This window comes from Pelmatolapia mariae, linkage group LG20 (assembly GCF_036321145.2).
Source record: "Pelmatolapia mariae isolate MD_Pm_ZW linkage group LG20, Pm_UMD_F_2, whole genome shotgun sequence".
Lineage (NCBI taxonomy): Eukaryota > Metazoa > Chordata > Actinopteri > Cichliformes > Cichlidae > Pelmatolapia > Pelmatolapia mariae.
The window spans coordinates 29,020,684-29,047,365 of NC_086244.1; the positions used below are offsets into that span (position 1 = coordinate 29,020,684).

Consider the following 26,682-nt stretch of genomic DNA (forward strand, 5'->3'; position numbering starts at 1 on the left):
CTTCTTTTATGACTAGTTTTTTTAAAAACCTCTTTTTTTAATGCAAGGTATCAGGAGTTATGGCCTGTCCATGCAAATTAGGAAATTTTGACAGTTTGTTATTCATGACGTTGCCTTTTTAAACACTTAAAGCTAATAAATTTCACTGTGACAGGCTGCTCCAAAATTGCCACTAAATATTATTAAATATTTTAACAAGTTCCTTGTAAATATGCCTTAAATGTTTGAACGATGGGCAGGAAGAAAAATGGCTTTGCATCAACTTATTAGAGGCTATAAAAGTGGCAGTGATTTATCATGGATGTGGAACAACTCAGGCCATCTTTTTTTCTTTCCTTTTTTTTTGTTTTGCTTGTTCTGTTGGCTTGCTTTGTTCTGGTGTGCACGTTAAAGAGAGTAACATCGTATTAAAAGCCTGCGCTTTTCATGAGTCGTGAAAATGTTAGAAGCAGAAACTGTTACGGCGTAGTCCTTGAAAGACAGAATGATGTATGGCAACAGCATTTTAAAGTTTTTAAAGCTTTTTATAGCCATTAGCAGTTCTACGTTTTGTGATGTGGCTGGCTCTAACAGTGTGTTTATGGAGAAATCTATCCGACGTGTTATTTCACCCACTCAGGCTTTCTAATTATTTTCTTTGATTATTCGTGTCACTGTTTAAAGAGACTAAATGTTGGCAACAGCGAAATGCTACGTCTCTGCCAGGCAACATACCTGTCACACTTTTAAAAGAAAGAAACTAAATTCTGTCTGTTGTCTGTTTTCCAGCTTGTAGACGAACTGTATAGTAGTAATTTTCTCTGGTATTATGTGCCAGAATTGATTTGACTCTCTTTAATTATCTTTAATCTTTTAATTACAAATTCAAGCGACAAAGTTTGGTTGAACGGTTTAAAAACGGGTTGAGATGTGAGGCAGTCTCGTGGTTTGTGGTGCACCTTTCTGTTGGTTAGGGTTCAAGCTTTTGGGGGCAAATCAGGGTCATTTAGAGTAACAGGTTACAGAGGATTTGTTATTTACACTGAATATATGCAGCAGCCAGCTTTTTTCTTCATTGTTTCCCAACTTAAAGCAGATTCTTTATGTTTTAAATTTCAGTTATGATCGAGTTCAACGTTATGTTATTTATTAACTCTTCAGAAATGATTCCAGCCAGGGATCACAAAGGAAGAGAAGAACAATTTAAATCATCACTTGGCACTAATTTATAACACACATAAACATTTAGTGAAAACACTTCTATATTGAAAAGGGCTGACTGTGCAGTTACAGTGCTTCAGCATCATTGTTACTGGGATAAAAGAGCTACCAAAAAAAAAAAAAAAAGCCTAGTTCACATTTCTATATGTGAACATCTGCTTCCGTAAGTCTTTCAGAGTATGGCTGTTTGGTTGTGATTTGCCTTATTTTGGAACTGAAGCACCAAAGCTGTGCATAAACCTTCAAGCCGTGTGTTATGGCTTATTGACACTGCAACAGTTTAATTGCAGATGTGAGGTAAAAAGCCGTCGCTGTAGCTTCATAGACACGCTGAGGTTTCATTGGTTGTGTGCGCTTATGTTCATGATCTGATGTTCTCTTGCTGCCTTTGTTTTTTCTCGTGCTCCTTTTGGGATAATTAGGCATGAAGAAGGCAATCACGGGTCATATAATCTACACACCACTTACTGTTCTGGTTAGGAGCCACCGCACTATTCTACAAATCTCGGTGCTGTCTGCGCACATCACTCTTGCCCGTTAGTACGACGTGACGGCTGCCATGTCAGCAACATGGCACATCTCTGTTCTCTCTCTCGCTTGAACCCTCTGTGAGTTTTCCCTTGGGTTGGCAGAAAACGAGTGCCCCCCTCCTCCATGTCTGAGTGGCTATAACCTTGCCACCAGCTTGTGTTTGCGTGTTTTTGTTTTTTCTTTCCAACTCTAAAGACTTGAACAATGATGACTCAAGCCATGCAGAGTACACCACAGGGAAAATTCAGTGGGAATAAAAATAACAAGTGGATTTTTGACTGCGGTAAGATGTGAGCATGCTGGCACTGGGCTAAAAGCCTGAGCAGATTTTGCCCCCCCCTCGACCGTCGCACACACCACACACACACACCCAGTTCATTAGATTAGGCTGTCTCGTGTTCAGGAAGTGCTGAAAGGCACTGCAGATTGTATCTCCACAAAATGCTGTCCTTACGTCCAGAGACAGTTGCCAGTCCCAGTCTTTGAAATTCCAAAGTAGTTCTCAATCCAGTTAACGTCCGATACTGCGGTCGTGTCTTTGTGCTCCCCCTGCTGCTGAGGTTTCTTATTAGGAGGGTTAACTATGAGGATGCTGGTGTGTTGGTATTTCTGCGGTCGCTCATCTGCGCACCGCACATGAAGGTCTCTAAATTATTTACTTTCCTGACATCACCATATGGTGCTGTAACTTGTTTGTCTTGGAGCATAGAGGAGAAATGCAAGACATAGACAGATTTACTTCTTGCATGAATACATAGGAGACCCTCTTCAAACAATGCCTGTTTTTTGTTATTTCTTTTGCTGGGTGGGCTTTGTTGATGCAATTGTGTGCAACGCGCTACGAGAGTTCTCCTCTCATCTACTTGAGAGCAAAGCGATAATAAACATAATTGGGCCAAAATATGGAGATGTTTCAAAGAGAAGACCAGAGGCTGCCGACACTGGTCTGCAGCGGATGGGGCAACTGAGCAAGAAGCTTGAAAGGCCTTGGAAAAATTGGGTCCTGATCTTCTTTGAAATGCCACAATTAATTGCTATGCGTTGTCCCCAATGCACGGATGATTAAATGTGCTCCTAAACTGCCCTGATTTGTGGGGGCACCTTGCCGATTTTATTTGCCACTGTTAACATTTTCATTCCTGCATTATGCATGGTGCTGTGGGGCAAGGAAGTGCTGCAAACAAATGGCCTGAGGGATCGGTGTAAACACATCGTGCCATAAGAGGGAGAAGACTAACAGTTCAGCACAGCCTCCCTCAGCCAGTCTTCACTGACAAACTAGACAGCCCCTCTGGCAGCTTTGCTGTACTCTAACAGATCAGTGTAAGTGCGACTGTGAATGTCGGTCAATTCAGATACTTAAACTTGCCGACTGAAAATTAACTAAAGAATATGTGAAAACTGTTCAAGCAGGGCTGAGATTTGATGCATGGGAACACGTTCTTCTGTATCTTTATTAATCGACAATGAATGCATGTCTGATAGAATATTTCTGTCTAACTAATTGAATATGATCCCTCCTCCTTCAGCCTATATAGGCTGAGGTCACTTTCACTAGTTAATTCTGACAGGCAAAGCAATGTGGTGCTGGTTGCTTTGTGTTAAGGGATTTTAATTCCTCATTGCAATAATCAGTGAGTGATGGAAGCCCTAGTGTTATATGAAGGCATGCCAAATGACATGTGCTCCCTTTTGAACATGAAACACTACAGAGCAGAAATATGAATTTTCACATTAGCTGCATATTAACTCACTGATTAGGATTTACTTGATCTGAGATCTTGGCTGTTAGAAGTGCAACGCTGCACACAAGGCCTGTCTGAGTTGTCAGCTGTCATGGCATTGGACCAGATCCTTACACTTGGCAGATCTCCACCCTCTCACCTCCGGCTGACAATGCAAATACAGGCAAACGATGTGTAGCTGCTGGACAGCACTGTATACCCTCATCCAATTCCTTATGGATAAAAAAACTTTGAGTCAGACGCTGATCACTAAAATGATCTTTTTCACTGTGACAGCCTGTTGTTTTGACACTGGAGTCAGTTTTTTATATCACGTCATAAACGAGTCCATACTCTAAAGTTCCTACAAGTGTAGGCAGCTTTTTTTTTTACCTAGTCCCTTGTCATCAAAAAGTAACTAATGCACAAGTCAGTGGAAAGAGGGCAGATATTGTTTTTTATGGCGTGACCTTTGAGGCATTATTATTTTTTTGATGAATAACTGTTTACTCTGAAAGCGGGCATTAAACAAGTTTTTCTTAAGTTTTGCAGTCATTGTCCCTGACACAAATGGCAAAACAAAAACACCTCATCCTGTTCATGAAGCCTGTTGACAGTGGAAATAGAAAGTCTGTTTAAGTGGACTCGAGGGTAGTGTTAAATACACGGTAACCAGTTCATTAGGGTGCCTTTCGGAGCATGAAAAATGACCTTTTCCCTTGTAATCGTAGGCTGAGTTCATAGATAGTTGACTGGAACGAGAGCATACTGTATGTTGACAAGGATCACTGGAAACAATTAGCATTGCGTCTCACGAGCCAATCTGGAAGCGGCTCTGTTTTCACTTTATTCACACCTTTTGCTCCAACACCCGTCTGATTTCATTATGTGGAACAAAGGTTAGACAAATAACAAAATACATTACTTTTTTTTTTTTTTTAATCAAGTGCACTGAAGTTCATTTAGCTCTGTTTGCGTTGCCCTCATATTCTTTCTAGAGGGTCACAGCTGGGTTGGGTAATTTCTTGGACCAATTAAAGATTTCTTTTCAAGTTTCTCTTCTGCAAAATATTTATTTGTCAAGTACTTTGTGGCATATAATTAACTGAGCAATATAATCAGCTGTCTCTTCTCATTCTGCTGATGGACTCCCGCTCCACCATCTTGGACTGTAGCTGGCAGTGGTGAGCACAACAAAGACGACCATGTGATTCCTCATTCGTTGCTGGAGTGAATGAGCAATCTTGTGTTCAGTCTTGCCGCCTGCGACAGAACATTTGACACACTTGGCTGAGACATTTTGGATCTAGCAGAAGTTGCTTTTGCAAGTCAATGTAGAGCAAATGCTTATTCTTTGTTTTAGGGTATGCTAACCCACCTGCTGGGAGGTTACTATGCTAATATGGTTTATATGTTTGATGAGGTTTGACACACACACACACACACACACACACACACACACACACACACACACACACACACACACACAACAGTTACACTGTAAAAACACTAATCTCTAATACACTAAATCAAATGGCTAAAAAACTAAAAAACTAAATGCACTTTATAGTCTCTTTAGATATTTTTGTTTCTTGCAGTTCTAGATTGCAATCATCATCAGAAATTCCCTTCTCTGTAGTGTTTTGATAAAGCAAATGCGGTTAAAAGACAGCAAATATTTAAGGTATCTGCAAATGTGATGCACATCTGTCAAACAGCCCAAGGGTGAAAACCAGCACATAAGAAGGCAACAAATGCTGATCCGGGACTTCTCTGCGGCAAAATAAAATATGGCTCAAGTTTTCATTAAGGTGCTATTGATTAGCTTTTCCTGGCAATGAATTATGGATGACATTAAATAAAAGGGAAAATATTTTTATGACTTTGCTTAGGCCATGCCAGATTCCCCCTTTGCCTCTTGTATGCTCGCCCTGACAGGCATTTTGTTTTCTCTCAAATTCTTGTGGCTTTTGTGAGACCTAGACCAAGTTAAAAAAAAAAAAGAAAAAAGCTATTTCACTTTGATTACCTTTTCCATTTTAGATATGTGTAAAATGATTAGGATTGCAGACTTCACAAAAGGGTCAAAAATTTGTCAAATTAAAAATGTTTAAAATCTCAAACTCCTAAAGGTCTAATCAGCTCTCTCTTTGTAAAAAAACTCATTTAAAATGTCAAAAAATAAGTAGAATTGCATAAAAACAGTTCAAAGTTGCCACAGTTCCTTTACATGCTTAGTTGTTATTGAAAACAGTTATTTTTATGAGAGTTTCTCTGCTGTTTCTGATTATTCTTGTTTTCTTGTGTTCCAAGGATGCTAACTGTACCTTGAGATAGTCATTGCTACTATGAAGTCTTTACATAATAATTCCTGTAAAATTATTTTCTTGATATGATATCTTGAGCTACTAAATGAGAGGTGACAGAGTGCTTTCTGATTATTGGGTCTGTAAAGAAAACAAAAGCAGAAATTATTAGAAAATCCTGTATGATTGAAAATCTTTATTTAGCTGTTACAGTGCACTCTCACAAATGTCGCTGCACTCCTAAGCTGCCTTAGGCCCGAATCCCACTAGGCATGGCTGCTTTGTGTCACACCAGCGTAATCCTTCCAGTTCATCCCAATGCACGTACAGTGAATTTCAGGAGCAGCACCGGCACTCCTTTGCACTACTAAAACTCTGTGCTGAACTTTTTTAGTTTTTTCTGTTGGAGCTGCACAAAAAGAGGTGAGGTGCTGGAAGTCAGATACAAAAAGAACATGCAGTGAATTTTCAAAATAAAACATCCTGTGCACATTCAATGCTACACTTCTAAATTAGTCTGAGCGTGCATTAAAGCTGCACGAAGGCCAGAACAGAACTAGGGATTCATCAATTTGACATTTGTATTGGGTGATGGTCCAATCTTAATATATAAAAAAAGAAGCTAGATTGGGTATCCTTGACAACGTGCTGATCGTTGAGCTGACCTTTTGAAATAAATTGATCTGTGTTTATTTTGTCGCGTGGCAGCAGCAGCTAGCCTGAGAGCAAACATGGCATGGCGAAAGCTAGCAGGTATTTCACCTTCGCTATGCCAGTGGCTTGCTTTTTTCTTTCTTTTTTTTTAACTGTAATGAGACTAGTGGAAATGAATTAGATGATCAGCACCAGTACATTTTTAAATTTTTCATTGTATTTATGGATCTTGGGCATGCTGTCAAATATTATATTGGTAGCAGATTGTTGGAGCCTTTCCCAACTAGATACATCCTGAGTAGATCACCAGTCTATCACAGGGCAAACACAGAGAGACAGACAACCACTCAGACTCACTCCCACAGCCAATTTAGAGTCACCGATTAACCTAGCATGCAGTGTTTGGACTGTGGGAGAAAGCTGGAGTACTCGGCGTCTCTCATGCAGACATCAGGAAGGCTTCTGGCTGACTGGTGGATTCAGACCCAGGAATTTCTGACTGTGAGGCAATGGTGCTAACTACAACACCACAGTAGATAGCAACTGAATGTTTCTTTTTCTAAAAATTCTCTAAAATGATTTTTTTAAAATGTCTAAATCAAACCTGACATTGCTTTAACTATAAAGAATGTTTCCTAGTTTTTTCCCAGTCTGCTGACAGCTGAAATCAAACTATGGAACTGGAAAAAAGTAGGCTTGATGAATCCCAGGGCAAAATCAGAAAAAATGGAATTGCATCCCAAAAGTGGAATGTCACATGCAGTGTATTCCCGGGGTTAACAGCAGAACTGCTCATTTACAAATACACAAACCTCTTTTATTCTTGTAAGTCATCAATTGATGACGTCCTGCTGAGATTTATTCCACATTTCCTTTTCTCTGGACGTCTTGTCTGTGCCATAGGTATTGCAAAGTTTTTTTTCAAGTAGCTGTCCACAAATTCTTCTGCTGAGGATATGAAGGTGTCATGGGAGTCATTTAAAATTGTAACTGCTCCCTTATTCACAAGGGGTCGCCACAAGGGGTAGCTCGACATGTTTGATTCGGCAGATTTATTATAAAAAAAAAAAGAAAGAAAAAAATGCCCTTCCTGACGCAACCCCAAAGGGAATTTTGTCTCCTCCCAGGAAAGGTTTAACTTGGTAGGTGAATGTGTAAACTACCACACTATGGAATATATTTATAAAAACAAAAGACACTTTCTCTCTGTTATAGCAACGGCAGCAGTCACATTCACAGAGCACGCACAATCTTGGTTTTAGTTTTGACCTGCTATGCATCACAGGAATGTACTGACTGTTGGTGGTGAAGACTTTTATTATTAATAATTACATCTGCCTACAGTAAATAATAGTTGAACCTGTCTGCCCAGTTCTGTCTTCTTAAACTTCTTTCTGCATATACATCGTCTGTTTTCTTAAATAGTAGTTAAGTTGCAGGGACAGTTTTCTTAACTGGAACTTTCTTTTCTCTTTTGTCTCCTGATTAAGCACAGTGTGTTGAATTCTAGTATATGTGTTTAAGTATCTTGTACATTTAAGGCTAAATTTGTTCAGTTGATGTCTGCGTTATTTAAGTTATTTTGCATACAAAATCTGCAAATGAACGAAATGATCTTAATGATAAAAAAATATGAAAGGGTTATTCTTTCATAAGCAGTAGTGCTGCTCAGATATTTGTGCATCTACCCAACAGGTTTGCCCATGCAAGATTCGCAAGAGCTAGAGATCTCATATTTTAAATGGCAAGAAAAATGGTCTGTTTAGAGGTATGTCTGAGAATGAGCATTCCATTCACATTGTATGCTTGGTTTCAGTAGACACGGCAGACAAACAAAAAAATATGTTCCTGGCATTTGCGTCATTGAAAAAAAAAAGTGAAAAAGTAACCGCACCTACAGGTTTTTACAATACGGGCTGTATGAGTTCTTAGTATTTTCTCTTCCCTGAATTATTATTGAATTCACAGAAAGATATGATTTACAAAAAGAACGTGAAAGGCATAACATTGTGTTCCTTTTGTGAACAAATGAGTTTCTCAGGGACAGAATCCTCATATAAACAGTGGACTGAGTGCAGTTTTAAGTCAGGTGAAAGGTAGTTCTTTATAGTTAGACTGATGAAATATATTTTTGGGGAGTTGCTTGATTCTCTACAGATCACACGAAGAATACGTTTTTTTTTAAAAATTCATTTACTTAATTTTGACAAATTTACATATTCGTTTACTATCTGATGGGTCAGCAGTGAAGTCATTATATTATGGTTCTTCAGGTTGCTAAACAGTGTTAAAGTCAGTGATATGTAAAGCCTGTAAAACCTGCCTTATCTACCCCCAGGGAGCTTTGCGGTCACTGGCCACTTTATTAGGTACACCTAGTTATCCTTGGTCCAAGTGGGTACTAACAAGCCTTCAGAACTGCCTTAACTCTTCAGTGATGGAAACATTTGTCAGAGATTTTGGTCCATCTTGACATGATAGTGTCACACAATTGCTGCGGCTTCGTTGGCTTCAGCTCTATGATGCAAATCTCCTGTTTCACCACATCCCAAAGGATTGGGATCTGGTGAGTATAGAGGCCACTTGAGTACAATGAACTCATTGTCATGTTCAAGAAACCAGTTTGAGATTTATGTGCGTTATCCTTTTGGAGTCAGCCGTCAGACAATGGGCACGGAGTGGTTATATAAAGAGATTGACATGTTCAGCAACAATGCTCAGGTAGGCAGTTTGTAGTATTTTTCCAATATTCTGTTGTCTGATTTTGGTGCGCTTGTGCAAATTGTAGCTTCAGTTTTGTGTTCTTAGCTGGCAGGAGTGGTACCCGGTGTGGTCTTCTGCTGCTGTATGCTCAGAGATGCTCTTCTGCATATCTTGGAAAGACCCTGTCTACATGCTTAAATGCTTTTGGTTATTGTCCAAATAGATATTTGCATAATGAACGCTTGAACAGATGAACTACTGTATCTACTGTCTACTATCACTGTCACTACTATCTAAATTAACAGTAATGACAGTTAACAAAATTATAGTAAGCAAAAGCACATTATTATTTTTTGATTAAGATGCCAAATTAGTTATTTACTTGCATTCCTGAACCAAAAAAGTAGTTTTAGTGGTTGAATGTCATGCTGGATTCATTTGTGATTTCACTGTGCCCGCTCAAATTAGGGTATAAAAATGTGAATTCAGCAGTTTTTAGTTTTAAACAAGTTTTTGAAAGACTTCAAAAGGATGTTTGTTTTCTTATTCTTATAGGTTGGTAAAAAAAATTGTTAAGCACTGTATTCCTACTGCCACAAAATATTTACCAAGAATATGTTAAATAAAAATATATTTTTAGCTTACCTACTTACACATGTTGCTTTTGTAATCATAGCATTTATATATATCTGTATCCCCTCCCTAACGAGAACGCCAAGCTGAAAGTACCTTTACATGAACATCATCACACATACGGCAGTCATGCAAAATATTTTAAAATACGATTCTAAATCATAATTCTTCGGATTTTCCTATATGGTGTGTTGATTTCATTATCCCCCTGTGAATGCGACATTACGTTCTCTGCTTTTGTCTGTTTCACGTGTCACATTCAGTGTGCATTGCCCATACGTAACTTAATGGTCACCGAATTTGTATTCTCTAAGGAATTTTGTTTGTGTGACTAAATATGGAGTGAATTATTTGGAAAAGGGCTAATTGGTCTAATTTGTTAAGAAACCTGAAGCTAGTCATCAGTCACAAAACCCATTTTTCATGCATCAAACATCCCAACAGGAAAGAGGAGAAGAGCAAGAGGCGGCTGATTTAAGTGATATGTTTTTAAACAGATGGCTATTTTGCTGTTTAATGTAATTTACAAGATACAATCCTTTGAAATCTGACTTTGGTAGTTCATTAACTAGCCACATAATGAGTGTCGAGAAAGGACAAGTGTGGTACGAAGCTGCAGTACGTAGTTAATAGAAAATCTTTTAGAAGTGACAGCACTTTATAAAAGAGCTTCATGACTGCTAGCTGTTGTTCAGTGTTCAGACTGCAGGCACTTAGTGCACCAGGTGTTTCGCCCAAGATTTTTTCCACAAGACAAATGGAAAAGTGCCATATCCTTTAAACATCCCATTAATATGTCTTATAAGAGTCACCGCAACTGAGCACCAAAAGCTCAGTTTTATTACAGTTTCTTGTCTTTGTCAGGCATAGCTTCCAGTTTACGTTTTCAGGTAATTATAGCGTTGTGCACACTAGAGTGGCACAAATTAGCACTTTGGGCGAAGAATCAGTTGGCTGGATGCCCATCATTGCTTGCATGGCCTGGACATGATAAACACAGAAGCACAAATGCCTATAAAAGGCATCCAAAGTGTGCATCAACATTTTGAAGACGTTATTTATTTATTTTTTTTAAGTAAAACTAAAAGACTAACTGCGGGATTACCGCTTTTGATTTTAAAGACCAACATTGGGTAATGTCCTGTTTGTATATTGAGTGAACCCTGCAGAGTCGTGTGTGAAAACAGGCCTTTATAGAGGGTCAACTTTTTTTTTTCTCTGTTCTTTAAGCTCGTAAATAAATGTAGCGGGGGGAAAAAAAACTTTGTTGCAATAAATGAAGGGAGAGGACACCTTAAGAAGCTGAGTCTGGTCTGAGGCTTTGCCTGTGCCTGTGCTTAATGTGTGAGGAATAATGCACGATGTTTGATGTGGTCTGAATAGTTCTTCTCTCACACATGCCATGAAAGAGAACTCATGGCTGTACTATATACTGTATGCAATTCCTCTTTATTACACGTGGAATTTCCTCCCAGATGATTGAAGTATCAGCATATTGCTGCCATATTCCCTCCCACAAGAGCCTAGAGTTTTAATAATTTGCAGAATGAAGGGGGGTAGGGGGGTTGAGAGGCTATCAAAGTGGCTTATATTTGTTTAATCTCTGAAGGACTGCCATTCACAAAGTTTTCCAGAAAAAGACAGGAGTTCATAGTTCTCTCTAAAAAGCAGTCTCGAAAGCCGGCTAAGCTGTATCAAACCGTGTAACGTAGGTAGGATGCGTACACAGTGATCGATATATGCCGAGAATTACTATATGTGCTGTGTTTACAGTATGATCATGTGGTGGAAAAATAACAATAAGTAATCTCATGTCATTCTGCTGTTCTATGCAAAGTTAATGTAATCCTCTAATGTTTAGTATAACGCATCAATCATGCAAAAATCTATTGTTGCATTAGCCTTGAAAGAACAATAATAATAAAAATGCTATAATGGTTTTAGCTTCCTTTCCATAAATCATACTTGGAGGCTGGGGAGGGGGGGCATCTTAACTTGCCATTTCAGCTCATCTGAGCAGTTGAAGTGATGCTGAATACTGATAGGATATTGAACAATAACCAGAGCTGCAGTTGGTCACTTTCAACCTGAAGTGGTATGAAATACTGCATGACACAGTCAGTGGCTGCTTCTAACTGAAGTTGACCCAACACCTTCTGCAGTGACATAAAGCTGTTTTCTGTTCGATAGCCTCTCAACAAAGGACTGTAAATCAGGAGTAAATGCATAAAAACAGCGAGCAGCAGAAGATTTACTGTAACTCTGCGAATCCTTTTAAACAAATATTAAAATAAGGGCCAAATCAGGCGGATCATCTTTAAGCGGGTCGTGCTCTCTTCAGCTTCGAGGCGAGCCACAGTAGCTGACAGGATGGTGGAATTTACATCGTTAATAACATTTAATTAATGCCGCAGCCCTCACTCTGAAGATAGGTTATGTTGTCAGTGTAAGTCTGTGATGTATGGATAAAAATTCGAAACGAACGAGCACGTCACTGAAGCACGGCGTCCTTTACCATGATTAAACAAAACGTTGAGACGCACAAGCGACTGAAAAGTGCTACAGTTGAGCAAATCTCCCGTGTCGTCATTCAAAAAGTCATGTGGCAAAGCACGTACGTATAGAGAGAATTGCTGAAGAGCACAGCTTTCAGATTTGATGAGTGGAAGTGCATTTCTACCATGTGGTTTCAACCTGGGACCTTTACAAGTGCTTGTCGGAGTAGTGCTTAGAGTGCTGCCTGAAGAGGCTTTTCGATTTCACAGAGAATACACTCTTCCCAGGAAGTGGGTGGAGAAGATAATTCTGCAAAAGAGGAAAGGGAAAGGAAAACAAAAAAAAGAAAACTGGAGAATTAATAAACCTTTTTAGTTGGCATAATCACTCATTTTGAACTTAAACTGAGCAGAGCAACAAAACAAATCATTTTTGGGGAAAGAATACATGTATTTTAATGCCCTCAAGCAAAACTAATTAAAGACGACACCTCATTTACATAAATAAGCATTATAATTTGCATGCGTGCACAAGGGAATAGAGTCAGAAAAGAAAGCAATATTTTGCAGTCTGCTAATTTCATTTTATTCAGGATTTAAGCTTAATAAAGATTCATTTTGGAGGGGAAAGGAAAATAATCAAAGAGGGAATTTGAACTATCTCCAAAGATGCAGCAGCCTACTATTCAAAGGGCTCCTTCCGAGTCACCAGATGACTCCTAATCTGGAGTGGCACTTCCTGGCCGAGTTCCAACACCAACTCCTTGAAAGGTAAAGAAATTTTAGAGCCCAATTTATTAGTATGCAGTTCTGGCTTCGGGTGGAGAATTAATGGCGGTGACTGATAATGACTGTAATCGTGGCACAAATGGGGTGTTGAAATAGCAAACAACGGGCACAAGGCATGTAATGGGGATTTTATTAATTACCCAAGGTCCCTAGCATGAGCAGTCTCCAGGATTTACTGTGGCCGTGCCAGCCGGTCGAGAAGGGGTCGGCCAGTCTAATCTGACAATGAAAGGGTCACTACAGAGACTGCAACGTGGGCAAAAGGGAGCAACGTGGCCGGCCTCCTACACGTGCCTTAAAATGACTTTGTAATGTTATGAAAGGCACTAATATTGAAAAGATGAGAGCGGCTGTATTCATTTTGGTTTTAGAATCTTTTTGCGGATTCAGCAAATGTTTCGACAAATGCGAAAACGGATCAAAAAGGCAAGATCTAATTCAGATAAATTGTCCCCTTTCATCAGAGTGTTTCAATTAAAGTATATTGTAAAGGCATTCACCTGCACTGCAGTAAGCTCCCTCTGTCTCTTTGTTGACTGTAAGAACAAAAAAAATCAACATATGGTAGCGCTGTCAGGTAGGATGGCCCATTCGCACATCAGCTCATCAACAAGAGAGGATTGATTAAAAGTCCTTTTTATTACTCACTGCATCCTTAATGGACGCTAGACTTTCAAAATGGAAGAAACAATTAGAGTTTTACTGCTTTGTGGGCACTACTGATTTATATAAATCACTGCACGGGTGTAAATTTTCCAATAAAACACTGTACCACTCCTAGCATACATAATCAACACGTCCATTCTTGGTACACACTCCAGACTTGAACAATCTCTTTAAATTGGTAGGACTCAAGCTCACTCAGTCAGTAGACTGTCTACTTGATGGAATTTAACTGTTTCTATATGGTTTACCATAACTACTAGTATACATTTGCAAGGCAAACAAACACAGGGAGACTGTTTACTTTGTATTTCAGCGCTGTATAAACATGAAATTAGAGTTTGCTCATTCATTTAATATGAAAACCAGCAGTTAAATCCAAGCCCGGATAGTTGAGCGTCATTTTCAGGGGTGATGTGGTCACTGTGACACAAAACACTCACTCAGCTATTCAGGGAGTACGTTTTTGTTCTTCTGTTTTATAGCTTACTATTTTAGTGTCAACAAAGAGTATGAAAAACAAAATCAGGCAAAGAAAGTAAGGTGGGTCAGCTGCATATTGCATTTATGGGAGATTACATTATTTGTAATGGTGATGTCGTTTTGCTAAAGCCACGTTGCGTGACAAAAGTGCGTTGTGCATATTTTACAATGTATTTCTCTCGTACTCATGCCTAAGGGTAACATAACCACAGAAAATCTCACCTTGCAGGTTCAGATTTTTGCTTTTTTCCTCTCTTGAAGGTACGTTTTTTTTGGCCTTTTCCAGATTAAGCTGTTAACTGTTGTCTTGTTAAATGTTAATGAGTCATCTCCACATTTTATCAAAAGGTTTCACAGTCACTTAATAGTTAACACATTTCAGCCCCTGGGATTGTTGTTTTATCACCAAAATCAAAATATGCACTTTTTCAGAACCGTCCCTCATTCACATGTTCTGACAATGTTTTCTCAAGTGCCTTGGCTCTAGGTTGTATTTGTAGTATTATAGTGTTTTTCAGAACACCTTGATACTTAAAATCATAACAAAAACAGCTGTACAATTTGCAGGGAAATTCAATACTCTACAGAACTGGCCTGTAAATAAAGATAAGATAGATAGATAGATAGATGCTTTGTTGATCCCACAAGATACATTTTTGTGTTAGTATTAACACTTCCTGTAAATGTTAATGTCATTTATTTCAAAAAATAGTTCCCTATACTTTCTTTCTTATTTTTTTGGATTTGAATTTTTTGAACAATTCTGGTAAATGTTAAATACTCTGCGTCAGTGCCCTCTCTTTTGTACTTTACTGTTCATAGATGAGTCATGTCTGTAATGGAAAATACCGTACCACAAAGTACAAACCTAATTTACTTGTGAAATACCCATCTTGAAGTTCTGTTTTGTTTTTTTCTGTCAGTGTTTTTTTCTTTTTACCTCAAGTACCTGTTCCATGGGTGTGTACATTTTTTCACATCATGAGGTCATGTGTGAAAAATGTACTGAAAAACAGTCATGCCATAACAAATCAAAACCTGTTTTTACGTAATGATCCAGATATTTAAAAAAAACAAAACAACAAAAAAAAGCGTCTCTATCTTAAACACGCACATTGAATGTTTCTCTGTGCTTTTTGTTTGTTTTTGCTCCTCCTCTTGTCCTGCCTTTGAGTCCAGAGGGAGAGACTTTGAAACTAAAGTTGGCAGCATTCCTCGGCGGTGACACACGCTGAAGTATCACCTTATTGCTCACTTTTAGAAAACACGAAAAACACAAAGAGCTCAACCAGATGTTCGAGTTCTGCTCTTAAAAACAGAAGTGTAAACACTCGCTGAAAGAAAAAAAAAAAAAGAACTTCCAACTGTTCATTTTTTTGACACTCTGTGCTGTTTTGTGTGCGTACAGCCTAAAAATTAAAGGCAGACCAGAAAACGAATAATTTCCCTGTTATTGCTACAACCCACTGTGATCGTGTTTCATGGTAGTCGGAAGTAGCAGACCCGTGGGTGTTGAGGAGGAGATCCCTCTGTGTTCCAGCGGTGTCTCAGACAGGCGTGTTGCCTCACCTGGTGCTGTGTTTACCTCAGATGGTAGGATTAGGAAGCAGCCATGTGGAAGATACGACTCTAATCCATCGTGCCTTTGCTTGGCACTCAGACATGGCCCTCTGCAACACTTCCGCTCTCCTAAAGTTAGAGCAACGCCCTTAAGGAATGTGAGAAATATCAGCACCGTTTCAAGACTCTTGAGCATGATGCAGCCACGTGGGGTTCGGTTTACCTCGTGGAGGAGGTGGGCGTATGTATGGGTATGGGTGCTGATGATGGCAACCATCAGCCAGATAGATTCAGATTTATTGGATGGATCTGGGCATCGTTATTTCTCTAGGCTTGTGCCTGGCCTCTATGCCAACGAGATACTTTCATTTTCCTTTTTTAATTTTTTTCCCTCATGTGCACAAAACCCTCTTTCAACGTAGAGTAGCAGATAAGCTGGTATCATGAAAGAAAATCTCTTAGTTAGATAAAATCCTGAATGTTGTCTTTTTAAACTTGCCGACATTGATTAGGCAGTGATAAAAAACTCATAACCTGCAAGAGGGAAGGCTGACCTCTGCATGCTCACAGTCTGCTGCTGCACCCCAATCTTATATAATATAACTTACTGAGCTTCCACGTTTACAATACTGATATTTTTCTGTCTGGCTGAGTTTCTTTCTTTCTTTTTTTTTCTTTCTTTTTAAAGAAATTTCAGACAAAGTTTAGTTTTTTTCTGCAGAGATGGTTTTAAGTATAAATTAATAAAAATAAAGTGAAGTGCAGCTGCCCGTTTGTTTAAAAGCTATAATGACTTCGCACTGAATGATAAATGCAGTTGTTTAAGGCCTAAATACTGGCTTGTGATAACTTTGATATCTGATTTTCCTTTTTTTTCCACACAGTGCAAAGGACATAATCAAATCTATAAATGAATATGCATTTAATTTACATGTTAAATGTTTTATTACCAGTGAAGAAAGGGCGCTACAGCGTTTTTCTTGTGCGTTTCAGAGGACTTGCCCTTGATATCGTGACCAAATCACCACCCCAATCACAAATGGTGGAAAGCAAAACTCTTATTTATCCAATGTACTGATAATTAAGCTGTTCTCATTAGTTACATAATTGGAAATGTAATTAGCAATAGTAATAATTATTGCATTTAATACCTTTTCTCTTTTAGTTATCAGGCTCATTCAAGCTGGTAATTAGCAGTCGTGAGAATTCTATACTTTTGTCCTAATTCATTTTGGTCGCCAGTTATTTATAGTGTATTTTATATCAATAAATCATTACCATATCCATTTAGATTTTTCAGTAAACATACAAACACCGTGCTCACTCAAATGTTTGGTTCATGTTTTGTGTAATACCAAAGCAAAACTCTATCTGCATAGTTGCAGTTCTACTTTGCCTTAACTAAGCCTTAAAGTGAGACGTCTGACAGAGCTCAGCAGCGAGGTTCCGAAAATGGAAAATCCCATTCATATTTTCCGTAAGGATTTTGATTATGAGCCGTAATGTTGTAACCATACAAAGCAGACTTACTCTGAGCTACAGCATTGTGAAATGATGGCATGTGCTCCTGTAGAAACCACAAGTCTGTGCGATATCCACCTTGTTTTAACAAAGATGCAGTTTATTCTCTCCCCGAAGGGAGGGAGTATGCAGTCGGTTCTGTTCGTTAGCTGTCGAGCAGCCGCGGTTTACAAGATATCGTGCTCAAATTTTGTGTCGTGGTAAAACATGAGCTAATTTAATTTTGGTGAAAATCAGATCAAGGTCAAGGTCTCATGAAATGTATAATTTATTTATGGATCGTCTTCAAATTTCACAACAATATACAAGGAAGTTGTGGCCATGAATACTGGGCTGTTTGCACCCCAGGTCAAAGTTGACCTTGAAAAAAACATTTAAAGAAACCAGAATGGGCATCATGTCATCTGAGTGAGCTGTACAACACACTACAACATCACAGCGATTACATAAAATTTAGCAAAATCACACATGGCATGAATATGTCTTAAAATCTCAAATTTGATGCCAAAGAAGTCAGCTAATTCTGCTTCAATCACATGGCTAAAGATAATAAAATATATAATTTTACTATGTAATGCTTTAAGGTCATAGGTCAAAGTTCAGATATCAGGGTGTTGTTATAAAAGCAGGTTGACGTCAGGATGTTGTAATAAAAACATCATAAAACATCAGTGTTTTAGAACAGCCCTTGCCCTTTGAGGCGAGTCAGTCTCACCGAGTGCGCTTGTTTGCAAAGTCATGGAAAGGACTAAACTAAAAACAGCATGATCTCTGATCGGTGGACGCCGCTGTTACCATGGAAGTGTCCAAGCCCAACAAACCAAACTTAAGAAAGTGCCGAAGAGGTGTTTGCAGTCAGGGATGATATTTTGATTTATACTTTACTACACAAAACACAAAATGCAAATTAGATTCAAAACTATTATAAATATTTAACGCCATTATTAACCATATAAACATTATGATAATGATAAGGTTTGATTTTCAATAAAGCTTATAGATACTGTGGAATCTGGATACTGTGGAATTTGCAATGCATTATGGGATGAGTAATGCCTTTCAAGTAATCATGTAAACAGTCTTGCACCTTGGTCTTTTTTTTCCCCTTCATTTTTTCTGCATATCAGATCTTTTTATGGTCATGATTCACTCATAGCTGGTTGTCTTGGTTCAAGCCTTTAAACTCTTTACATCAGGATTTTCGTCAATAAATGAAAATGAATGGGAAGTTCACTTCTGGAGCCAAAGCCTTTAGAAAATGGGGTACTGATGTGCTTGTTTTGTTTGGCCATCATAAAACGAGTTGGTTCCCCTTTATTTACCATAACCAGCTGCATCACTGAATGCAAAACTGCTCCACAGAGAGGTTTCTACACAAAAGAGAAAAAGAAGTTGATTTTGATTTGATAAGTTTGATTGAGAAGTTTGAGAAGTTTGATTTTAAATACTGTATATTGGACATAAAAACTAAATTTTATATAAACTTTATTGTCCCATAGATTCACACATTTGAGTGACTTGGTGGTTTGAAGATATTAACCTCTACATTCAGTTTGTTATTTGCAACATTGGTAATGGCATCTTTGCTGCAATCTGCGCAAATGCTTTAAATCTCTTATTTCAAAGAAACTACATGTGATGTAAACGGACTATATGTGATGTAAACAGCTGTTTTATGTTTATCTACAGAAATCAGATGGCAGTAGAGTGAGCATCGGCCAGAGGCGATAACTCCTCAGCGGATTAGTCTTCAGCAGACATTATTCAACAGGAAGGTGAGTCTTTAACTTTTATTCATGCACCATTTTTATGTGGTATAGAAAATATAGGTAAAAAAAAAAAAAGACTGGCATTGGCTTTCCTCCCTGCCTTTGACAGATCGGCCCATGTGATTTGTAATTCAATTGTATACAAAAAAAAAAAAAGCAATTCGCACATTTGTCATTAGTTTTCTGTTTTCTTCAGTGGGAAACAAATTATTGGATAATTGACTTTCGCAAAACACAAAATGTGTCATGCAATGTGCGGTATTGCTGTCTTTGCTCCATGTCGAAGTTGCACCTCTGTTTCTTGGAGCAACTTAATTGTCTCAAACATGCACGGAAGCAGCACGTTCGAGTCATGATACCCCAAGGCATAGATTAATTAAGCTATGAAAACCCATGAGCAGAGAGCATTCAGCAGGTGCCTGTTTGCCTTGGTATGGGACTTGTTTTTGGCAGTGGTGCAGTGGCTCATTATAAATCTATAATTAAGTTACAATTTTATTTGCTTTTTTTTTTAACATACTGTCATAGGGGATCAACATGGCTTAAACTCTGATTCTGTTAAGTGCACTCTTGGCTATATCACTTTTGTGTCTTTATTCTTCCTCAGGAATTATGCTTTGACAAAAAAATGTGAATGAGAGGCTGAAAACGATACTGTGTGTGTCACTTAGTGCTCGGTATCCCACGCCTCCTACAGGTGTTGATGTTTTGGCTGGCTATTGAGGCACTTCTCATAAATCTTAAAATCTGCTGATTTGTTCTTAATCCAAAGCAAGCTGATTTGCCGACCCCTTTACCTCCTTGTATCTCGGCACATAAATAAACCCCCCCACCCCCTCTCCCCTGCTGGCTGAAAGGATGGTCCTGAGAACCCCCCACAGTTCGACTCATCCCGTGTTGGGCATGTTGGCAGAGCTGGGTGATTGCGATGTAGCGGCTCTCTCAGGCCAACATCTGTTGTTCTGAGTCACCTGCCAACAAAGAGGGAGGGTGAGCTGCACAGTGAGGGGCCTGAAGGAGGGATGAGCAGGTCTGCGGGGGAGAATCCCCGTATCTGCAGGGTGGTCAGACTGAATGAGAGTCACCACCATGGCGGTAGTCTTTGCCAAGAGCTTCCTCAAGCTAACAATGTGGCCTGTGGAGGGGCAGACTAGGCAGGAAATTGAGGTTAACGACATTGTTACATATTAAGCAGGGGTTGGCTGCCTCCGTAGGCAAATCCTTGAATAGTCAAGCATGTTATTATTCACACGTGAAATCTATTAAAACTCACACAGTGTTTGTGGTTCAGTCAAGATATCCATTTTTAGTAATGTAAAAAAAACCCACATATTTTTGGTATTGCCCCGGAAAGCTTCTTCAGAGTTTTGAGTTTGAAAATCATAGATTCAAAATAAAAATGTAAATAAAAAAAGTTTAAATTAGTTCTCATATTTCAAGTACCATTATATCTGAGTGACCCCAGGAGATCACTGCGGTACACTTGAATCTGAATTGAATAATACATCTACAAACTCTCTTCAAGTGAAGTGACTAGTCATCAGTTGTGACTGTTATGAGTGTTTTCACAGGTGGTAATTGTGCACTACAGCACAGGTCTGTGCTTTAGCTTTCATAGCTCAGTCCTTACAAGTGAATCTCCACACTTTCCTTCAGTCTTTCCCCCACTGTGCTTTGCCCAGGGGAGAGACGCCTTCTACGTGTTGTAATAAGGGTAGCTGATATAATGAAGGTCATTGTAATCAGAGCTAATGTGCCAAGGAGTCAAGACACTGTAGCTTTATTTGCCAGCAAGGCCCGGCATTTGGTACCCATGGGGATCAGGCTGATAGTGTTATCTTTGCTAACCTGACTCTAATACAGGCCTTGCTCCGCTGTTTGTGTCAGCGTCGGAGCTGAACTTTTCCCAGTGATCCCCTCCATGTGTGGATGGGCATGGATTGGGCTCTACTCTGCTCCATCCTGGTTAAATCCCATCCCAAGGTGTTTGGCTTCTCTCAGTTCACGTTCTGCATTTAGCGAGCAGCGCTCCCTCTCTCTGACTGTCGGACTTGGGAAAACAGGCTGGGCTTCAATGGAATGTACTTGACATAGAAACATTACATTGGCATCTGTTGAGAACTGGCTCGTAAGACATGACCTCTAAATCTAATCCTGTCCCTCAGGATATGCAAATGTCCTCAGCTCAAATTTGATTTGTTTTTGACTGTTCAGGACACGGCCGTTTGTTTATAACCGTTATCTGACACAGTGGCAGGAAAAAGCCGTGTTCGGTAGACAGTTTCGATATTATTTTCTTGTACAAATTTACCCTAAATGTTAGAATTAAAATTCTTCTTTCTTCACCAAGTATTCCGTAGAAAGAGCTGACCTGAAACGAGTTTTAGTTTCAACCAGGAAGTGAAAACTTTATGGTTAAAACCGTGTTTAGTTGCAGTTAAGGTTATCTGTAAAACTGACTGAACCGTTAAACATGTTATGCTAAAAAGTTTTTACAACTACAGATTCACAACTGTCTTCTCCATCATTGAAAATTTTACCTCGAGGCTCTGATGTCTGATATGTGACCTGATATTTATCTAGGAAAAAAGAAATGCCCCATCCCTACTGGGCATCATCAGCAGAGCTTCAACATTAATTTCCATTTTTCTTATTTTTTTCATAGTCGCCTTTTAAACTTGGTGCTTTCAGTAGCAAACATCAAAGATCCTTTTTCCTATTCATCTGAGCACCTCCTGGAAAAAAAAAAAGGCTATCCATATCTAACCCCATGCAAGTCCCCTGATCCCATCATTCAAACTTCCAAGCCTCTCTTTGTGGCTTCCTAGAGGACCACGGTGAAATGATCTCTTTTGTTTCGCATCATTAGTTCCATCTGTTGTGCGAGCAGGCCTGTCTGTTCCGGAGCATGGCAACGTGATGGTCGCCAGGGGCGATTGGAGACGCTGCCGTCCCGGTGGCTTGTGGCTCAACCTCTGCCACCACCATTGCCTTGTCCCTGATCCCCATGACACCATCCCATTCGCTTCACAGTTTCTGCTTATTTATTCATACATTTGGGCAGATAATAAAAACGTAAGCTTCGTGTACATGCAGTACTAGTTTACCTTATACACGAGGCCCCTTAGGAGAAGAGTTTGGTTCAGTTGGGACGACATTCATACAATTGTTTGCAAACAGCATACAGATTTGAATCTCTATACCTCAAACACTTAAATGTCCACAGTGTGTCAAAAACGAGCTTTAATAGGTCAGATTTGTGTGCTTATTTTCCTGCAGTCGGGAGTAAATGATGCGCCAAACAGATGTAGCATTTTCTCACAACAAGGAAATATTTTATTCATGATTTACATGAATGATAAATCTTCAGAAAGTCTTAGCGCTGATGGGCATACACAATTTAACATCTGTCTTCCTCAGAATAATTAATCGCTTACCAGAACACTCGGGACTCAGAGTTGGATTTTTCCTCTCACTTTACTTGGTCTAATTACTTCTTTAAAAGCAAAGCATTCTCTAAAGAAGACTTGAATGATAAACACACCAGCCATACGCTCCACAAAAGGAAAAGTTCAGGAAAGATGCAGGAAACGTCCTGCTCTCGCTTCTTAGTGCCGTGCCTGTAAAACCAAGCAAACCCCACCATACTTAAGACAGAGAAATGTGGCCATACATTCTAATTATAATTCGTAATTCCCAAATGAACATTTCCATAATGTCTCCCAAGTGAATTGCTCTTATCACCATAGTGTGAATGTACAGCACAAGGGCATCCGTGTGCATGTCAATGCGGAGATCGCCAGATAATTTTCATTGAAGATGGAGCCATCAAAGGTCATAGCCATCCAAATGACCTAACCTTGCAATGTAACACCTGGGTGTAAAAGTGGACTCATCCTATCTACTGGGATGGGTGTAATGTACCTCTAATGTATAAAGTGCGGAAATAAAATAAGAGTTATAGGTTGGTGGAGGAGGCTCAGTGTGGGCTAGAGAATACTGTAACTCTATAGGTTGAAATAGCTGTGTTGGTATCACCCGAGGTGACAGGCTATTGCCAAAGTGCTGTATTTGTTGGAACCATTATGAAATAAAGTCTGTGGAAAAGGGCAATATTCAGTTTGAATTGATTCTTGGAAAACTCAAGAAGTGAATATGCTTTCATTTTGATGGTATTACTATGGACAAAATGTGTTGTGTCAGTTTCACCTCGCCATTACTTTGCTCCATTAAGGCAAAACCGAGTGATTTTATTTTTGCCCAGTCTATTTTCTGTGATAAAATGAAAATCTGAAAGCTTTATTAAGTCTGAGTGACACCTAAAGCTGAGAGCCAACAGGAAAATAAGTCATGTGGGATCTAGTTTCAGTTCATTTTTGCTCAATTCCCATCTCCTGATCAAATACTGCACTTTCCAGTAGGGGCTTAATGGGAGTGTCAAGTTCACAAAGGCCCTCTCTCTCCCACTGACTCCATTACCTGATAACAGCGCTGGTTTTGGCACTTATTTGCACAGTGCAGCGCTAAGCTCGGCTTGTGCCGTGCACATTCGAAGCAGGTTGTAATTGAAGCTGTACTGAGACCATTTTATTAATTTTTACAAATCTTCCCTGCCTGTATTTCCGAGCTACTACGGGCACTAACCCATCTCATTTTCCTTTGTGTACTCTGACTACTTGTGCTGCTCTTTTGAATGCTGCTTCTCTTTAAGCCAAACAAACATGACCACTGGTGTCTTGGGTTCAGGGCCTTTCAAACAACCTTTCAATAAAACAAGATCAGCTGTGAGACATACAGGATCTCACATGCTGGGCAGCCCCGCTGAAAATACCCTCCCTCCTGTTTCAAAGCCATCAGCTTTTGGTTCCCCCAGGAGAGCCAGCATTATCCTGCAGGGTTTATTTAAACTTGTTGGGAAGGTCTTGCCTTTTCTTTTTGATACACTAGGTTATTTGACATTTAGGCGAACCCTGTCACATTTAAAACCTGATTTTATTCGGCTTATTGATTCAGATTTCAAAACTTTAGTTGCCAATTTCCCGTTAAACGCAAACAGTGGCAGATTTAAGATAGGGGTCGAGTAATGCTGCGCCTGCCGCACTTGCAGCTCGTCCTATGTTTAGGCATAGGATGACTGATGATGCGACGCCTGCGAAGCCTGCCGTGTTGCTAGACTTAACATTTTGTGAGAGACAGTAACCTGAAAGAGAGGAGAAGCATGAGGAAAAAGGACGGAAAAAGAGCGACAAATAGGGACGGATGACACAGGCATCTTTTACAGCTTGATAGTGCAGTCCCCGACTTGTTTTTATTGACCTTTTCTATCTACAGTAGAAGATGTGCCACTTAAATAAATGTCATTTGACCATCTTTGGTTTCAGTGTCATACGCTGACATGTGGTATTTTGATAGAATTCATCCGTTTGTGTGGATAGAGTATCCACTTCGGCTGCTGTGTTGCGTCACCTTATATAGGGCTTTATTTCACTCAATGTGGGCACTTTCAGAGCATCCTTAACTGCCTCTTAAATCAACAAACTGGTCAGTCTCAGTGCGTTACTTTTTTTTGTACCACCTTAGGAGGACACTATGCTTTGGCTGAGACATTATTGGACCATTAAATCGCCACCCCTCCCACTCGCAACCACTTTCGGTTCTGTTTTAAGGCTTTGGAATTACGTCCAGGTGGTGGGGGGTTGCAAAAAAGACTGCTGGAAAGGCTACTTATTCTCTTAATGATGTCTTGTCCTTTTAAAAGTCGTCATCTTCATTCACAAATGGATGACTATAGCAGAGGAGCACCCCGAGGGACTGAGGTCATCCCAACCTCCTTGTCCCAGCAAAGGAAGTTACTGTGTATGAAATGAGGCATGACAGTTTGTGTTAAAAATTAAATTTGTTGACATCGGGTGGGGGGTAGAATGTAATGGCACATAGTAATTATTATAGGGGTGGATTAGTTAGGCAGGTATTTATGATAAGTTTCCTGCCCATTAGTAGCTGCACCCAGGGAAATGGGGAATGTTTTGTTGCATGCCAAATCTAAATCTCCAACTTAATAGTGTATTTAAAATGTGACACTGTTAGTTTTCGCTAAACTGCTGTAAATACAGTATCTTTTTATTCAAGCATACAAGGTTAAAGACGTTTCAAAGCTTTTGAAATTTATGCCTTTTTTCAGTGTCTGATTTCATGACTAGAGGCTCCTTACTCTGGTGGTTTACACAATTGCTTAACACGTGAAAGATTCCCAGTTCAGTCTTGGGAGGAGACACCAATGCCTTTGGGGGTGTGTCAGGAAGGGCATCAGGTGTAAAAAAATAAATAAATAAATCTGCCATATCAAACATACAGAGCTACCTGCTGCGGTGACCTCTTGTGAAGAAGAGAGCGCCTGAAAGTCCCTTTCATGAGTGATGCAGTGACTAAAAGTTTAGACCAAGGATCATTATTTTTATCAAATACTTTTGAAATATTAGAAGGTTTTTACTAATGCACAGACTTTATACGAACTTGGATGAGTTTTGCTCCTTCAGGTAATTTTTCTGTCCTGTTTAGTAAATAAAAATTTAACTGGAGGAACTGAAAAGATTTTTTTTTTACTTGCTCTATATATTTTCTCATTTTTAGTGCTGTACCTTTTTAGAGTTATGCTTTTTTTGTCCTTTTGTATGCACTATAGATGTATTTAACTGTGATTTCATGGGAGTATAATAACATAAAAATAACAAATAACAAAACAAAAACAACTGGACGTTCAAGATTTTCCCAAATTATCCTTGAAAGCTTCACACAAGTAAATAAGGAGAGCACCTGAAACAATAGTACAGTTTACTGCATGTTGCCTTTTCCTTCAATCCCCGAACCCTTGGACTGCCTACAAGCTCACATCAAGCGAGCGAGGTGTAGTCGGTGATATACATGACACGCGTCTCTAAGGACCCTCTGATTTGTATAATATCCTTCAGACAAGGTCATAGCATTGCCTACATCTTTGAAGATGGAGGAAAGAGAACATGTTCCCCCCTCATTGTGCCTGTGGAATAGAACAAACGTGAGATCACGGTGTCGAGGGGCTTCCACTCTTCAAAGTTGATATGAATCAGACATGAAATGATTTAGATAAAGTGATAGTTATCTTGATTCCCGGCGCCGTCCGTTGAATAGACACGGCGACGCGCAGGGAAGCTGAATAGCTGTGTTTTACTGTGAAATCCCGGGGAAACGTATCCATCTGGTATATGAATAATTTAGATGGCTGAAGTTGGTTCCTGTTGCTGTTGTGTTTGCGCTCAGCTTTCTCTCTCAGCTCAGCACCCCCACCATCACCCTCCCTCCTTGACATCACTCCTGAGGTTTGTTTGTGATGCTTAAAGGGAAGTTGGGCCACATGAGGAATCGAGGGGAGGAGAGACTCACTTTCCCTCTCTGCTGTGCTTTCTGTGTCTTCTTTCTTTCTTAGATCTACACAAACCTCAGATAAACAGTTAAACACCCGCTGACACACATAGCCTGTCAGTCAGCCAGGCATGTTGCATGTGGGAAATACTCTTCAGATATCGAGACGCTTCGTTTTATATGGTAGACACTGCACACGTTTGAAACTTGTATACACTGGATTCTCTTAATTGAAATCTGATTTTTTTTTAGT

At 39.4% G+C, this 26,682-nt stretch overlaps 1 protein-coding gene across 2 annotated transcripts in view; it reads left to right on the forward strand.

Moving 5' to 3' along the window:
- casz1 (castor zinc finger 1) overlaps positions 1-26,682 on the forward strand; it is a 169,480-nt gene that overhangs the window by 16,292 nt on the left and 126,506 nt on the right. For both annotated transcript variants that reach the window (XM_065469673.1, XM_065469674.1), the window contains one exon: positions 18,952-19,037. The gene's annotated coding sequence lies outside the window, so the exon portion shown is untranslated. The remainder of the gene's footprint in view (positions 1-18,951; positions 19,038-26,682) is intronic.